The sequence below is a fragment of the Rattus norvegicus genome, chromosome X (assembly GCF_036323735.1).
Source record: "Rattus norvegicus strain BN/NHsdMcwi chromosome X, GRCr8, whole genome shotgun sequence".
Lineage (NCBI taxonomy): Eukaryota > Metazoa > Chordata > Mammalia > Rodentia > Muridae > Rattus > Rattus norvegicus.
This window is the reverse complement of record NC_086039.1, coordinates 68,704,948-68,722,331: the sequence shown is the minus strand read 5'-3', so window position 1 is coordinate 68,722,331 and position 17,384 is coordinate 68,704,948. Positions and strand designations below refer to the sequence as shown.

The 17,384-nt window shown below is 48.2% G+C and overlaps 1 long non-coding RNA gene across 1 annotated transcript; it reads right to left on the bottom strand.

The window, feature by feature from the left end:
- Positions 1–363: 363 nt before the first annotated feature.
- LOC120099284 (uncharacterized) lies at positions 364–5,841 on the bottom strand. The gene is made up of 2 exons (XR_005498353.2): positions 5,595–5,841; positions 364–4,391 (listed from the first exon to the last, which is right to left on the bottom strand). It is a non-coding gene; the product is annotated as an uncharacterized LOC120099284 (long non-coding RNA).
- Positions 5,842–17,384: the final 11,543 nt, after the last annotated feature.

Genomic DNA, 17,384 nt, shown 5'->3' with positions numbered 1-17,384 from the left:
GAAGATGCAGGCCTATGCTAAGTCACAGTGCCTCCACACTGAGTCTGCTACAAGGAGACTTCTGTCCTCTGTTAATGTGGCGACCCAGTGGTTTCCCAAGCACCCCTGCAGAGCAGCAGCACCAGCTCTCTGCACTTCGCACCACAGATAATCAGAAGTGCAAGCTTTAGACTGCACCCCAACCCCACTGAATCTGAGGGGCTGGAGTGGCACCCAGAACGTTGTGCTTCAGTCACTCCTCCTGGTGATCCATACTGCAGATTCAGCAAAAAGACAATGGACTCAGGCCCACCTGTGTTCAAATCCCAGCTCAGCCATTACCAGCTAAGTAACCTAGGACAGACCAGCAAACCTCCATATTCCTTGGTTTTCTCATCAGCAAAAGGGAAAATAACATTTATCTTGATTTAGTAAAACAGCAACAAGGAAAAGTTAGTTAACAAACTGAGGCTGTCAGTCCACAGAGCTACCGAAAAACTGTCAGGAATCCATTATGGCTGAGACCCATGGTATCAAATGAGTGGTTTATCTTCTTGGTTACCCTTGCAAATGCTGTCATCTGCCATATATTTTGAACCCCCATGCCTTTAATGGATGTTAACACTTCACAGAATTACTCATCCCAAGAGCCCATCCAAATCATTTCTTCCCTGTAAATTTTTCTGAGTCAGATCAGAACTGAATTCAGAATAGGGAACTGAACCATATTAAAACACAGGGTTTGAGTCAACCTGGAGCCTTTCATCCTAGTACTCTGGAGGCAAAGACAGTGGGAGCTCTTGCTTACATAGTGAGTTAGAAGCCAGCCTGGTCTACATAGCTGGTTCTAGGATAGCCAGGGCTATATAGTGATAGTGTCTGAAAGTGTGTGTGTGTGTGTGTGTGTGTGTGTGTGTGTGTGTGTGTGTGTGTGTGTTGGTCCAGTGTGGCAGTGCACACCTTTAATCCCAGCACTCAGGGAGACTTGCAAAGACATGTGTGTCTCTCTGATTTCAACATCCTGCTAGAGCCACAGAGAGACCCTGTCTCAACAAACACGTTACAGGGTTTGCAATCTCACATGCAACATGCCTGGGAGAAGAAAGTTTAGGGACGTGACACTGCGACCGCCAAGATTTCTATCTTTCTAGCCCACTGTCCCAATCCCCACTTCAGCTGCTGGAGGTTCAGTTGCCACAGCACCATTCTGCATGACAGAAAGGAGCAAAAGAATACACCCAAACTCAATCACCTTTCTTTTAAGCAGCTACCCCACAAGTCTTATGTGACATTTCCTTTTCTATCTCATTGGGCAGAATTGAATCACGTGTAGTCATAGAAAAGGCCAGGAAACTGCCTTTAAGCTAGACAGTTCCGTCATGGGTAAAACTAGGGCTTTGTTTAGGAGGGGAGATGGGTAGAGTGTGCATTGGGTGGGAGCTATCAGAGCTGTTTTGAAAAACCTGACTCCCTTCTCCCAGCAATACTGATGGTTGGCTGGGTACCGAGGGCCTTGTGTTCTGCTCTCCATAGGAGCATTTACCAATCAGCACTGAAACCCAGCAGCTGGCTTCGTGAGCTCTGTGAGCAGAAAGGAGCCAGTGTCCCAGCTGACACTTAGCTCAGTATAGCTCCAGAGAGATGCTGAGTGGCCATGCCAGCAAGCAGGCAGGAGACAAGAGGACACAGGGGCCACCAAAGGGGCGGCTTTTTGAGCCAACCTCAGTTGGAATTATAGCTCTGCTATTCAGTGACTCTGTGACCTCAGCCATTAGTAGCAATGACATGGGGGCATTTGGTAGATGCTGGCCAAGTCCCCTCCATTGATTACCTCATTGCAACCTCGGTGACATCAGTGCTGTCATTATCTCCATTTTAGAGTGTGAAAAACTGAAGATTGAGCGGTTTGTTCAAGGTCTGCCAGCTCCTCGGAGGAGGAGCTAGGCTTTAAGCCAGTCTAAGCAATCGCCCCACCTGCTGAGTCAGTTTCTTTATAAACCTGCCACACCCTGGGTGGGCTCCTGGGCTGAGATTTGGAGACCCCCTTTACTGGATCGTCCCAGAGGTCTCATGCCATCCATCCCACAAATGAAAACGCCTCCTCTTTTGCCCAGGACAATTTAGGCACTTTCCTTTCTCCTTCCACTTCAGACAGAAGTCCAGTACTGGCAGGTTTGTACTCCTTTCTGAAGCTTCCTGTCAATGTCGCAATGCTCTGGGCCCTGGCTCATTTTTCTATTATTACAGACACTTTCCACCCAGGAAACCCTATGTCCTATAGTAAATTCTCCCCACTTTTCTTTCTGAGACAGAAGCTCTATTTAGTCCTAGCTATACTGGAATTCACTACATACACCTGGCTGGCCTCAAACTCACAGAGACACTCCTGCTTCTTGAGTACTGAGACTAAAGGTGTGTGTCACCACAAAGAGCGTTTTTTGTTTGTTTTGTTTAACACTGTAGCCCTACTCTGGCCTAGAGCACAACATACAGTGGAGGCTGGCCTAGGACTTGAAGCCATCCTCTTGCCCCACTCCTCCTTCCTTCCTCTCTTCCACCCTACCTTCTTTCCTCCCCTCCCCTCCCCACTCTCTCTGAAAATATCTCTCACTATGTAGTACAGGCTGTCTTTGAACTCTTGTTTCATAGTCCTCTTGCTTCAGTCTCTCAAGGGTTGGGATTACAGAGGTGCACCACTTGGCCATGCCAGGATGTTTCATTTTAAGACAGATGAGCTAGAGAGATGAGTATGTGGTAAAGAGTGCTTGCAGCTCTTGTGGACAAGCATAGTTCAGTTCCCAGCTCACATGATGGATGGCTCACAACCATCTCTAAGTCCTGCTCCAAGAGATCCAACTACTTTTGGCTTCCACAGGCACCCACATGTACACATATAAACACACACACACACACACACACACACACACACACACACACACACACTCAATCTTGAAAAATACAGATGAAAGCCAGATGGGGCCTATGACCTAATCCCAGGTCATGGAGATCAGTGGTAAAACAGGGCTTTAACTAGCAATAGACAGTACTCTCCTCTAAGGGCTATTCATTTGTTTCAAAGTGTGTGCTCCAAAACCCAGACTCAAGATCACTTCTTCCAGGGAAGAATCAGGCAGCTGCTTCACCTGCTGGATCACCTGCATAGCTGCTCTACTTTCCTGACACACGCTGATGACACTGTCACAAGATCAGTTTCTGTTTATCTGGGACCTCTGAGTGGGTATCAAACTCTGCCCTACGGATCTGTTCACTCATGGAACCTAGCCCTGGGCTTGTCCTGCAGTAGACACTTCCTGAGTATTTGATAACACAATTACTGAATGAATGGAGAATCAAAAAATAAAAAAAGACTGAAATCCCCTATATCCTTTGCCTGGGCCCTAAGGCGCTGTGTGGGTGGTGACTGCCTGGGGTTGGCACACCAGAAAAGTGAAGAGAGAAAGTGACATTACAGGAAAGCCGATTTCCCGTGGCATTAATAGCCCAAGTGTTGTGCAGGAGCGAAGCAAGTGGCAAAACAGGTGTATGAAGAAATAATATGATCTTCTTCCCCAACCCAACACCCACATCAGTGTTCAGGGAGCGGCAGCCAGAAGATTAAAGCCTTGGCGTCTCCCAACAGCGCCGATCAATATTTAGTATGACAAGAGGCAGAGATTGCTATCAGCCAAGGGAGTCCACACTCAGACACACATGTGCAAAAGCAAGGGCTAACATTCTTTCTACCCGGATGCAGGGAAGCCAATAAAAGACAGCAGCACTAATGACGAGAAGAGTTCGTGGCCGCCTGGTAGAGGAGCTTTCCTGACTCCTTTGCTGAGATGATAGCTCTTTGGGCGAGAGCCTCACTTAGTCTCCATGTGTCCACCCCGCTGAGGTTTTGATGTTCCACTTTCATCAAGAATATTGAGCATGAAATCCCCACATTATGTGGGCTGTCTGGCGACAGCTGATGAAGAGATGGAGTGTGAAGCTGAAGAGTGCCAGGGACACCCGCCTCTGCTGCCCAGGGACAAAGCACTGGCTTAATTGGGCCCCAGGGAACAGCGACAGCCTGAGGGAGCAAAGCAGGGGATATCTGGGCCCTCTGCCACCCGTGCACACACTAGCCAGTCTTGGCAGCCAGTTGCAGCATCTGAGGGAGGCTGAAGGAACCTCACCCCCAAGGGCAGTGGGGGGTCAGGGATGGCTCCGTTGCTATTGACCCTCAGAGGGAGAGTGTGCAAGCACAGGCCTAGGCTCTTGGGCTCAGTAGAAAAGAATGCCAAGAGCTGTGGGGTTTAGCTTCCGGCCGCAAATTCTAAATTCCAAAAGCCGTGCTTGAAGAATGTCCTGCACTGGCCTTGAGAGCTCCTCTTCCTTGGCTGTAGCATGCAGCACAACCTGCACACATCCTGTGGACCCAGAAACAGATGGGAGTAAGAGCTAGGTACCCAGAACAACCTTTCAGGTCCTGTCCCTAGGCCCCATCTTCTAGACGTTCCAACAGACCCCAAAAAGCCCTCATCAGCTGAAGAATATGTGCCAGTGTGGGGCTGGGGGTGGGGAACTTCCCATGTAAACCAGAGCAGGAGGCAATGTCTCCTGTTCTTTCTTTTGACAGAGCCTAGAACTGTGTAGCACAGGGTGGCCTTGAACACACAGAGATTCCCCTGCCTCTGCCTTCTGAGGCCTGGAAAGAAAGCCATGTACTGCAGTGCCCCACAAACTCATGATTGCCTTAGAATTGTCTGAATTCTTACAACTCTTAGACAATGGCCTATTGCCTGAGCTGTCTTGATGGACAGGCAAGGAAAGTGGCACAGGGCTTGGCTCATTCAGTGCAAGTACTGAAGGGCAAAAGTGCTGCAAAGATCTCTTGAGGATTGCCAGATAAGGGAGCTGTCCCCTATGTAGTGCAAGGGCTGGTTCAAGAGATTAGGGGACATTCTCAATGTGTTGTTTACATTTACAGGAAAGAGAAATGAAGTAGGGCTTCTGTTATGTGCTCAGGTAGACGCCGATTGTATAGCTTACAGGCTAGCCTGTGTAAGGCTAGGTGCAAATAAAAATAGGAAACTTTGGGGGGTGAGAGACAGAGAGAGAGAGAGAGAGAGAGAGAGAGAGAGAGAGAGAGAGAGAGAGAGAATTTCAAAGAATTTCAAGGTGGGACAGCATGACATTTAACCCAATGTGGAGAGCCCTGCAGACCTCTCTGGCAGCATGCCCATGAGACTGGCACTGGCTACACCACTACAGGGTGGACGGGGCAGCAAGCCGGAGCTGGGGCTCACACTTTAGCACTTCTCCTCCTGCGCATGCTCTGTGGGCCTGGCAGCCCTTCCAAGAGCCCTTGACTGCTCAGAGAGAGCATGGGCACAAAGCCCAGGAAAGACAGAGGCCTGTTGACCCTGAGGACTGAATTAGGAGGAAATGATTGGAGAGGTGATCAATATGCTTGACTGCAGTTCATTAACGCCTAATGAGTCCTCTGCCTCTGCCTCCAGGACTGTCACCTCTCCCTGGCCCTGCTCTCCACTGCCATTTGTCCTCCCAGGGGCCAATCTCAGGAGAGGCAGTATAGGGTGAAGGCAGGCAAGATGGTACCGGATACTTACTGATAAGGGTGCCCTTGGGGTCTTCTGAAGCCAAGTCTTTCATGATACAGCTGAGGGAACTGAGGCTCAGGGAAGGAACAACGAGTATTGAGAAACCATATGGTGAGGCCAGTGCATCAATGAGTTGGAATTGGGTGCCACCAACCTTTCACCAGGCTCTTCTCATGCTGTCTTGACCACAGAACCCCAGGAGCATCGCAGCCTGGCCTCATTCCAGTTGTGCTGATTTCACAGAAACTTAGCTTCCTCGTCTATAATAAAGAGGCAATCCCAGACAACAGGAAACATACAAGAAACAAATTGCGTCCAACACTCTCGCACTCAAAGTGACCAGACATTTGGCATTTCCAAGACCCTACTCATCATCCTGGGAGATGAGGGAGGGGCGGGTAGTGAAAGGTCAAGAAAGAAAAGCTGGAGTCTTAAGTGGAGCAATGACATAGTTAGAAGTCAGGCAGACCTTGTTAGCCCCGGTTCTAGTTGCCTTCCCAGTATTAACTCATTTGGTCCCAGAGCAACTGTAGGCCAGACAAGGATTGGGGGTGGGGGACTCACTCAAGCCACCAAGCTAGAAAGTGACAGAACTCTGAGTCACTACACATACCTGGTATGTACTCATGTCCTGGAGATAGCACTGGCACCCAAAAGAGTTTGAAGCTTCAGACCCAGAAGTAGGACAAGGGGTCCTGTGACAGACATTGAGTGCAGACTTGGGCAGTGGCCTTAGAAATGGAGAAGAGACAGATTGGCAATTGGGAAACTGGAGAATCTGAGTGATATACACATATATGCATACACACATGCCTATATGCACAGTTAGGCTTTAACTTGAACATCTAAATAGCCTTCTTTCTCCCTGGACACACACATTAGCGACGTTGTATGGGTCAAGGTCTACATGAGGTCAGGCCTTCTCTTAGATTACCAGAGCAGTCAGTGTGGTATCCAGATCCTTGTCATTGGATCATAGGTGCAGCTTGCTTGTCAGAGAAGAGCATGCACGTTCTTTCAGTCAATCACCATCCTGTTTTGTTGGGTTTTCTTTTGTTCTGTGTTTGAGAGACAAGATCTTGCCCAGTTTTCCAGGCTGTTCTGGAACCCCAGTGCTCAAAGGATCTGCCCACCTAGGCCTCCCTAGTAACTGAGAAGATATGTCCTCACTCAGCAAAGCCAGCCAATCCGAGGTCTTTCCTGAAGCCGTCTTCCTTGGCAGTGGAAAACTTGTCTCTTGACTGCTCCCAGAGCTGTAAGAGTGCTCAGGGGTTTGTGCCCTGTCCTTGGCATGGCCCTGGGACAACTGTGCCTGAGGCTAGATATATCTGTTCTCCAGACCACCTGTTCCACACATAGCCCAAGCTTCACCAGATACCTGGGTGCCTCCCTGCCTTACCCTCATCCAATCTGTCATCAAGTCTCTCAGGTTCTTGCATCTCATGGTTTCTAGGCTCTTCTTTTCCTGTCAGCTGCCTCAGTGAGAACAGAGCCTTGTTATATCTCCCATGTGTAGATGGCTGCAATCCACTTCTGACTGTTCTCTGGGTTCTAGTATTGCCCCCCCCACCAGCAAGAAAACAAAGCCAAATAAGAAAGTGGGCTGGCAAATGGATACTTTCCTGATCTCATCTTAGTTCAGACCGCTAGAAGACTGGACAGCTCAGAAACGAGCACAATGCATTTGTCACACACCTGCGGGCCAACAGTCCAAGACAGGAGGACTAAGAAAGTTGCAGTCTGATTGGAGACTGCCAACAGGGCTCACATGTTGGAAAGAGGAATCTAGAGCTATCTGTGGTCTCTAGGTACAGCCTGGCTAGTCCGGAATGAAAACTATTCTAAAGACACATTTGTGCTCCTCTCTTTGACTATCAGAATATTTAAAATGGGTGTCTAGAAATTAGTATTTCCTCTGAAATCTCTCACTGGGAAATCAAATGGCAGGAGCCATCTGGAGGAGGAGGAGCTTGTTCCAGGAGCAAGGTCACGGGACCTTCCAGGACTTTAGAAGCTGAGACTCCCTATCTAGTTCCTCACCAGACTATTTAGCTATGAATAGCCCTTGTTTTCTTTTTAAACACCACCCTCAAGTCAGGTCCCTCAAAGGCAGACTTGGGGGAGTCACTGGATGTGTTTGTCCCTCTTCCCATGAGCCCATATCAGCTAAGACTCCTGTATATGCTTTTTTCTGGTCATTTGGGTCCTTTAATTGGCTTTTTGAGGACAGGTAGCTAAAACAGGCTTGTCTGAAGCACAGACTGTGGACCCCCTAAGTTCAGTAACAGGTAGGCACTCATGCTTCCCTCCATGGTGCTATTACCACTACTCGTACTTAGTCCCATCATTAATTTTGAGGGGTCATGAATACTCACACCACAATATTTCTTGATTCAAACATAGCACCTTTCTTAGGTCTCTTTCTTGGTTACCTCATTGATGACCAATAGTCTGGGTATGCACACATACTATTTTGTTCTCTCTCTGTCTCTCTATCTCTCTCTGTCTCTGTCTCTCTTTCTCCTCTGTCTCTCTGTCGTTGTCTCTCTGTCTCTGTCTGTCTCTCTGTCTCTCTGTCTCTCTCTGTCTCCCTCCTTCCCTCCCTCCCGTGTGTGTGTGTGTGTGTGTGTGTGTGTGTGTGTGTGTGTGTGTGTGTACCTCCTAGTATCTCATTGCCATTCTGCCACTCTTCAGAAGAAATCCTTTCCAGCCAGTGTTTAGAATGGCTGCTTAACCACCTGGCTGATCGCCTGTGCATTTATGACCTGGGCATTTCCAAATCCTTCAGCTGTTCACAGTCCTCTTAAAATAGAAATGGCCCTAAGTCTGAGAGTCCACCTGTGCTTCCAGAGCAAAGGCACTTAGCCTCCTGCCTCAGAGGTACCCATCCTGACACTTACCACTTATTGACTACATCTCCAGCTAATGCTGGAGGGTGTCCCTGTTCCCTTCTAGCACCCTTTGTCCTTCTCCCTCAGTGTTTCTGTAGCCTTATCAGGCTCCTTGGGGCCACATGCAGGCCACAGCATGGCTGGTAATTTCCAAAAGCCAGCTGAAGCTAATTTACTCACCTGCTGGTGGCTCCCGGCTTGCACACAGGAATGTTTCCAAACGACCTCCTAGACTTGTTGAATATACTTTCCACCTGCCCTCACACATGCTCGGAGTGTCGGCCTTTCTATCAGCACGCCCCTCTCCTTTTTAGCCTGCACTTCGTCCTAAGCAAGTCTTCCATCCTTTTCTCTTCCATGAACCACCTAAAATCCTCTTGAGCACAGACCTTCCTTCAGAGCAATGTTGATCCAAGAAATTGCAATCGCCACAATGACCTGCTTTCCTCTGAATCCCTGCCCTTTCCCAGGGCTCACTGCTGGCGGTCACAGTCTTTAAAACAGACTTCTGCCTCAGGCCTGGGAACCTAGGCGCCTCAAACCCACAGCTCTTTTCTTCTGTCCTTTCTATTCTCATGCCAGGGTTGTCAGTGACCCCCCCCCCCCGCCCCACCTGCCCCCTTGCTACTGCAAAGCCTAGCAGGAGCAAGCTGAAAATCATTTAACATCACAAGAGAGTCTGTGAGGATGCCCCCAAGCCCACCACGAAGACAGCCTTTTACATTATTAAACAGAATGCTTAACATCGCTGCTTACAGCATCTGCATATGGAGTCAGGGCCTCCCCAAGACAAAGAATAGGTACTTGAGGTACATCTGCATGACCAAGAGGCCAGCTTGAATGTTCAAAGCCAAACAAAGGCACCGTCTGGTCACAGGACAAATTTTAGCGGCTCCCCTTAGAGACCTGACCTGGGTACCGCAGCAGTTTTTTTAAAACTACTCTTTTGGTCTCTTGCCTCCAGCCTTTGAGGATTCAGAAATGTTAATGCCCAGTCTCTGAAATCTCCATTACACAATTTGAAACCTCTCTCCATTCATTCAACACAGTTATTTGCTTTTATAAGTAACACCCAGGACATGGAGGGCATGAGTTTTCACTCACTTCCACAATGATTTCTTTAGGATAAATACCTAAAAATAGGGTTTCTGAGTTACACAATATGCCCTTTCAAAAAAAAAGCTTTTCCAATCTCCTCCCAAGGCCCTGGTAATTTGCTGAGGCTCAGGGCCCCGCCCAGCAGTGAGTAATAGCTGGCCTCACAAACCCTAGGCGGCAGCGAGGGTTTTTAAATTTTTAATCCCTGCTAATTTGATAGGCCAAATATGGTATCTCATTGTTGCTTAATTTGCATTTCTTTGCATTCTAGTGGGGTTGAACATCCTTTCATATGTTTATTGGCTGTTACTTTGTGAATTGCCTGTTCTTTGGGGCCTTGTTTGCCTCATCTCCTGTCTTCTCTACAGCCCAGGGCTAACCATGAATTAAACACACCATACAGTATTTTTAATTAATCTTCCTTAAACACGGCTCTGATCATGTTACTCCCTACTTACAAAACCTCTGATGGCTCATTATCGCCTACAGGAATAAGTCTACACGAGGCTAGTCACAGTTTGGACCCTATCTATCTAATCTCCCACCATCAGCACTCAGCCTACTTTGTCCTTTGCTTGAGTGGCTCACTGGGCACCTCCTACCCGACACTGACACCCCTAGAACACATTGCTTTTCATGCACCCCTGAGATTCAGCTCAAACTGTCCTATCAACTGCCGTTTTCTACTAGCCCTGGGTTATGTGGCTTTCCCTGCTTCCCTTCTCTTTTAGATGGCCTTTGTACCAACAGCTTTCATAGTTTTTCCTTTGCCTCTTTGGACTGTGAACTCTAGGGTAGGCTGGAGACAAGGATCTACTTCTCCATTTTCTGTGGCTTCAGAACCCAGAAGTTCAGATGGGGACTCGCGTAACTACTGCGCGCACGAGCGTGTGTGTGTGTGTGTGTGTGTGTGTGTGTGTGTGTGTGTGTGATATGTGTCTAAACAATGCCCTTGAGAATTGTCTTACAGCTACTAACTGCTTACACTGCACTAAATGCTTCAGATGCACACTTGTGCCTGTGCACACTCTCACACCTGCCTGTGCATTTGGACACACACATCAACCTGTAGCATAAGAAACAAATAATTTAAACCCGAGTGATGACAATAATTTCTAGCACCCAAAGGAGAGTGAGGCAAAATTTCCACAGGCTGGGGGAGGGGATAATCTTCCTATTCCTATCTAGCTCTCTAAGTGAAAAGGTAAGAGTGTGGAGGGAAGGGAGCGTTGGAGACCGTGCCATGTGGAACATGGCTTTAGAGTTGGGACAGGTACAAAGGCGCTTTCAGCTGTGCTGGGGATGAGTTGGAAAAGTTGCTAGGCATAATGGAGTTAAAAGAAAGATGGAGGGAAGGGGAGGGTACATACGCTTGTGAGTGTGTGTGTGAGTGTGTGTGTGTGTGTGTGTGTGTGTGTGTGTTGTACAATAACAAAGGGTAGACATACAGGAGAGTCAGAACAGCCAGAATTCCTCTAGCTGATGACAATCACCCATGAACATTTTTTTAAGCTTTCAGTATGCCGCCAGGATGACCTCACACTTGGTCTTTTGGCCTCAGTCGCGCTGGTTCTGGAAATGACATATGTATACCAACCACCATGCATGCCTGGCAGAAATGTTTCCTGTTTGGAAGAACTTAGTGCCATAGTAGTCGCTTTTCAAGAACTTGTTTTAAAAGTTCTAAAACTCACTTTGAAAGTTCCCCGTGATTCTGTGATTTAAGTCCCCCCTTCTGCAACACACACACACACACACACACACACACACACACTGGACGTATAGTCCCTGACAAGGAATCTGGTAAGTCAATCCCTACATAAAGCTCCCTGCACCTCCAGGCTCATAATTCAGTGTTTTGGGTGAGGAGAAGCGGAGTGTGTGTGTGTGTGTGTGTGTGTGTGTGTGTGTGTGTGTGCGCGCGCGCGCACGCGCGTGTGTGTGTATGTGTGTGTGTGTGTGTGTGTGTGTGTGTGAGCACTTAAGCATGCACACAGTCTCACATTCTAGATTCCAATTGGGAGGCTTGCACTAATTCTTCCTGCTCACCAACTGGCACAGGAGAGCATTCATTTGATTTTAGCTAAGCTAACAAAGTTGAGCAGGGACGCCCCTATCCCTCCCCAGTGTTCCCAGAATCCCCAGTTGCTGGGGATTCTGGAAGTCATCCAGATGCTGAAGTCAAAGTCAGACACAAGAAGCAAATAGAGAGGTATACCTACCGGCTAGCAGCTGGGAAGCAGCAGCCAGGGCTTCCCCAGCACAGCGCTTGTGCCTTTGACTCTGTGCTTTCCTGCTGGCACCTAGACCCATGCCTGGCATATAATTGCCATGTAATAGACCTCCGGTGCTTGAATTCAGTCTGTTGTGACCAGCATGTTCTCATGCATTCATTGTGCTCCTGAGTTTGTGTTCCTGGGAGGGCTTTGGTCTTGAAGGGTGCAGATAAGGGCGGCAATAAAATAATTAAAAAAAAAAAAAAAACAAGTCCTGATTCCTAACTTCCCTGGGCTTATCCCTCAGTGAGAGTAAAAGCAAAACAAAAAAGGGGGAATAATCTCCAATGGAGATATTGATAATGGAGTCACTATGGTCCAGACACACCTGAACATAAATCCTGAACATAAATTCCATGTGTTCCCTTCCGGGAAAAGCTGCCAGGCCCTTCATTAGTGATCCTCACTAGGCAGAACTGGCTTTTTCAGCCAGGCAGTGATAGTGCATGCCTTTTTATCTCAGCACTCAGGAGACAGAGGAGGGCGGATCTCTGGGTTCAAGATCTGGGTCTACAGAGTGACTTTTAGGACAGCCAGGGATAGACAGAGACACCCTGTCTCTGAAAACAAAACCAACCAAACAAAAAACCTGGCTTTTTCAGAGCTGGCATGACCAGAAGTCAACTCATCGGTCATCGCTATCAGAAGCTCAGAATCATCAGATGTCCTTGTCTATTACTTTCTACCATATTCCCTTGAAACAGATCTGATCGTGAACTTTGCCCTTTTTCAGGCTAGGAGCACGTGGCCTGCTTGGCTTTTAAATGGGAAATGCCGATGAGGATGCAAGTCCTCACAGTTACATGCAAGCGCTTATATACCAGCTGCATTATCCACTTTTATGTGCATTGGTGCCATTTTTTGGAGAGTTTATTACAAACCATGTCATTTTCTTGGGTTATCCTATTTAAACCTTGTAACAACCCCCACAAGGAAGAAACTGGGTTACAGAGAAGGCAGAATCCTGCCTAAGGTCACTCAGCTAATAAGTCACTAAGCCAGTATTCAAATCCAGGCAGCCTAATTAGATCTCAGCACTTCTAACCTCTAACCCTAGTGGCTGCAGTGGCCATGACTCCCCTAGGTAGCGTTTCTGGGCTCCAGACACATGTCATAGGAGGGTAAAGGTTGCAGTAAGTAGAAATAAACTGGGTGACTGGGCAGCTCTGGGCCAGCTTCTTGGGTCCCACCATGAAGACTGAGAGAAATCTGGTGACAAGAAGAGACAAGAAGGCATCCCAAATAGATTGTACTATAAAGTGAACCCACATTTTGCAAGTTTGAGTTTTAAGGAGCAACAACCAATCACAAATGGGTTTGGTATGGCCCAGCACAAAATTTTACAAAAGTATGAATCGTTTACCAACATTGAAAAACCTGGAAAATTTACATCTAACATTTGGGTTTCTGTCTTTTCTGGATAAACTGAAATGTCTAGCCATATTGTATCTCCTTTCAGTCTTGAGTGTCTGTGCCTCCTCCCCCAAATTCCTATTTTAAAGTCCCAGCCTCCTAAGTGGCTGTATTAGGTGTTTGAGAACCACTCAGGGCATGGGGTCTGAGATTACTGTTCTTATCAAAAGAGAACCCAAGCTCTATGGAGAAGATAGAACATACCAGTGCCTTGACCTTGGACTCCTTAGCCTCCAGAAGCATGAGAAATGTGTTCTTGCTTATTTTTAAGCCACAAAGTCTACAATATTTCTATCATAGCAGCCCAAATAGATTGAGACAGACTGTCATTTGCACACGAGTACAATGGCACACATTAAAGACTGTTGCCAGTCTACTATAAATAAGGTGTGTCATTTCCATTCCATATTCATTTTTAGTTTTATTCCCCACATCACACCCAACTCAGCTCACTCCCTTCCCAAGCAAGCAAGTGACTTTGTGACCTCCATAGAGACTTATTTGGAAGCCAGACAAGGAACCTCTGATGTTCGAGAAATGTCAGATGATACTGGACTGCCAGGTGAGATCCATGTTCTACAGAAGCAATGGGAAAAATTGAGAAAGGGCGTTAGTACTCCCAGAGAAACCCCAGAATCTGCAGTCAATGGCCCAGCTGTTGCAGCATGAATGGGGTGATGTTAAGGTTTCTGTGTGACTGAAGCTTGTTGTGCTGAAACTCATGAGCAGACATTGGGCACGGGATGGGGGGCGAGCAGAAGGCACACAGGAATGTGATGAATTTAGCTTAGTACCTAAATCTGAGGTACTAGAGAAAGTCACAGATGAGGATGTCTACTAGGTACTTAGAGATGTGGTACTAGAGCTTGGCAAAGAGGCTGGGGCTGGACAGAAGGTAGGAAACTGCTTTGAAGTGGACAGTAGTATGGCCGTGACAGTAGAGTTGGGTATTAAGATGCGAACATTGGACCAAAGCCAGAATCTGAAGTGTGGAGAGGAAGAGGTGAAGGACAGATGAATAGCAGAGGGACAAGAAGCAGAGAAGCCGGGGAGAAGGAAAAAGAGGGCTAAGGATAAGGAGGAAGAGGAGGAGAGGAAGAAGGTTGGAGGGGAGCATGCAGGACAACTGCCCTTCACAGGAGAAGGAAAGGATTCCAAGAAGAAGTTTATTATGTCCTTCGGGCCCAAGGCTCAGAAGACATGGGCAGAGAAGGAACCAATGATGAACTGACATCCTCATCTAGCTTCATGAACATAATGGGGGCTTATTCTTTTTTTTTTCACCTCTTCAAAGCCCTCACAACTAGCAATCCTCTTGGGTTGTAGGGATGTGGGTTATCACTTCCCAGCAATGTACTTTGAAATCCATCATGGCAGAAGACAACCATATCCCAGAATCACATAATATTGGCTCACAAGAGGCAGATGCTGAGGAACTGTGGAACAGACTCTGTGGGTTATCATCCAGGTTCTCAGCAGGACTTCCTAGAACTACCCGGGAGACGTTGAAGATTAGTAGATGCCCAAGTTCCACCCTATACTCATACATACACCTTTCTAAGCTCCTAGATGATTTGAACATGGAAGCCACTCCTCTAGGCTGCCACTGTTGCAGACTTGGCCAGATGCACTGGTATTTGGAAGTAGAGGGAGCTGGGTGTGGCCTGTGTGTGGGCCATAGTTCACAGGCCCACTAACAGACTGATGCCTTCCATATGCAAGTCTGCCTAGTGGAGGCATACATTGAAAAAGACAATAGGAGTCTGAGAATGAGTTTGGGTGCTTGCTTAACCTAATATGCATAGATTTTCCACAGGGCTGTGCCTTTGGGACTCACTCGGTCTGCTTTGGAGGCTTTCTCAGGGCACGAGAGTTTCTCTCCCTAAAGAAAGGCCAAGGATGCTGTCACTGAACATTCACTTCACCAGGGACCATAGCAGACATGCCAAAAGGCAGTAAAACATGCAGTGTAACCAACACCCATGTCCTTGTCACACCACTCTATTAAATCTGTACAGTATTCCATGTTTCCATCCCATCCAGTTCTAGGATCTGAACAATCCAGAGACAGATGAGGGCCCTTGGGCACCCCTCTCCTGACCCATTCTCCTTTCTCCTGAATCTAGTGTGCCCCACTTCCAGACATGCTTTTCACTGTGTGTTTATTCTCAGCTCCAGTTTAGACAAGAGGAACTGAAGGAACTTTCCCCAAAACACACAAATCAAGTTCATAGTAAGTAGTAGAATCCAGAAGCCCCAGGACAAGGTACCAGGCAGTCACCTCCCAGCATGCTGGCCCTGCAGTGCCCGCATCTGGGGACCTCCCACCCCATCATTCTGTCAACACCTCCTTTACAGGCAGGGGCCAGCCACACCAGGCCCAGCATAGTCCAAGACCGAGCAGAAATTGTGGCCTTCTCCTCACATCTCCCAATTCCTGCCCTGCCTAACAGACGAGGCTCCCCCAGACCCCTGCCTACCCTTTTCTGTTTCCTCTCTGGGCCACTGCCCAGTGTAGCTCTACCCCACCCCCCAGTCCTTAAGCAAAGAGCTTGTCTGTGCAGCCCTTCCCTTGTTAGGCCCCTGGGGGCTGGGCTAAGGTGAAGGCCTGTGATAATGTTCTGGGGTCCTCTGGGCTTAATGAGCCTGCTGCAGGCAGCCGTTGGCCAGAGGTGGTGGGCAGGCACCCAGACACTCTGCAAGGGCCCCAAACCACTACCTGCCTTCATCACCCCCTCCTGCTCCTTGCCAGCAACAGAGAGGGCCTGTATCCAGTGGAAAGGAAGGCAGTGGCCCGACACCTCCGCATGAGGGAGGAACTGGGTGGGGAGAGGCAGGCAGCACATGCATAAACACAGGGAGATAATTGCTCCCCTTACACGTGTGGGAAGGGGAGGGGCAGGGGAGGAAATGGCTATTTATGAAGCATGCTGCTGCCTGTTATCCTAGCTAATCCTGTAGCCATTCTATGTGGAAACCCAGGAGCAAACTGAGGCTGAAAACCGTACCCAAAGACACAGCTAACAAGCCAACAAAGGAGCTGGAAGCCTGGCCCATTTGTCTCTAAGTGACTTTACAAGGGCAACAAACTCCTTCACAAACTTCTCCGATTCTAGATTCCCCTTCCTCCTAGTGCTCTTCTGTCTGAGTGGGAACATGGCAATTTCGAAGGGAGACAGGAGTGGTGAACAGTGGATTGGCAAGTAAGTATGCAGCCTCTGTTCCAGGGTACTCAGCTTTCAATGGGGTAGCTTCTGCTCAGGATACTGCAGCCTGTCAGCTTTCTGCTCCCAGCCTCTAGCATCATCCCAGGCAGGCTCTAACCTCAGGGTGCCCCCTTCCCTAGTCCCCTATGTGGGTACCAGCTGCAAGGTGAGGAGTGAATCCCGAGTACCCTGAGATCACTAATCATAAAAGCCAGAGCCCAACCATCACTTACAGAGAACTTTGTAAGTGCTGGATGCTGGGTGGAGAATCCCGTTCACAATAACTGTTTTCAATCTTCACTACAACTCCACTGTAGGGATAGCATCATTTCCCTGTTTTAAGACCAAATAAATAAATAAATAAATAAATAACAGACCGAGGGGGCTCACCATGGGCATCTTAGCTCAAGAGACTGGGACAAGATCATTTAGGATTTAAGGCCAGCTTGGGCCACCTAATAAATGCCAGAAAATCTAGGACTAGAAACAGTGGTCCATGAGGTCACAGGGTTCCAAAACCACATGCTCTGAGGACCCCTGGAGGATAAAGCTGGCTAATGAGGGAAGAGATGGTGGCAGTCCCTATAACGGGTAGGAGGGACTGGGAGAGTCCCAGACAAATGTCCCAGCTCCGGCTGCAAGGCCTGCAGTCCTTGTGATGGGGCTCAGGCAATGTACTCGCTCAGTCTGCCAACAACCCCCTTCTAGAGGTGTTGCCAAGCCATTCCCTGGAGCCTGCTGGTCCTCAGAGTCCTCTCCAGCATGTGTTTGTTGAGACTGAGACACCGGGTGAGTTGCTGCTCAGGTCCCAGACCCACTGGGATGGACTAGTAGGTGATAAAATCTGAATGATTGGACCCCAGCTTGTTGGCTCCACCCCTACTCCCCTTTCTCCATGTCTGAGCCTGAGGCCTC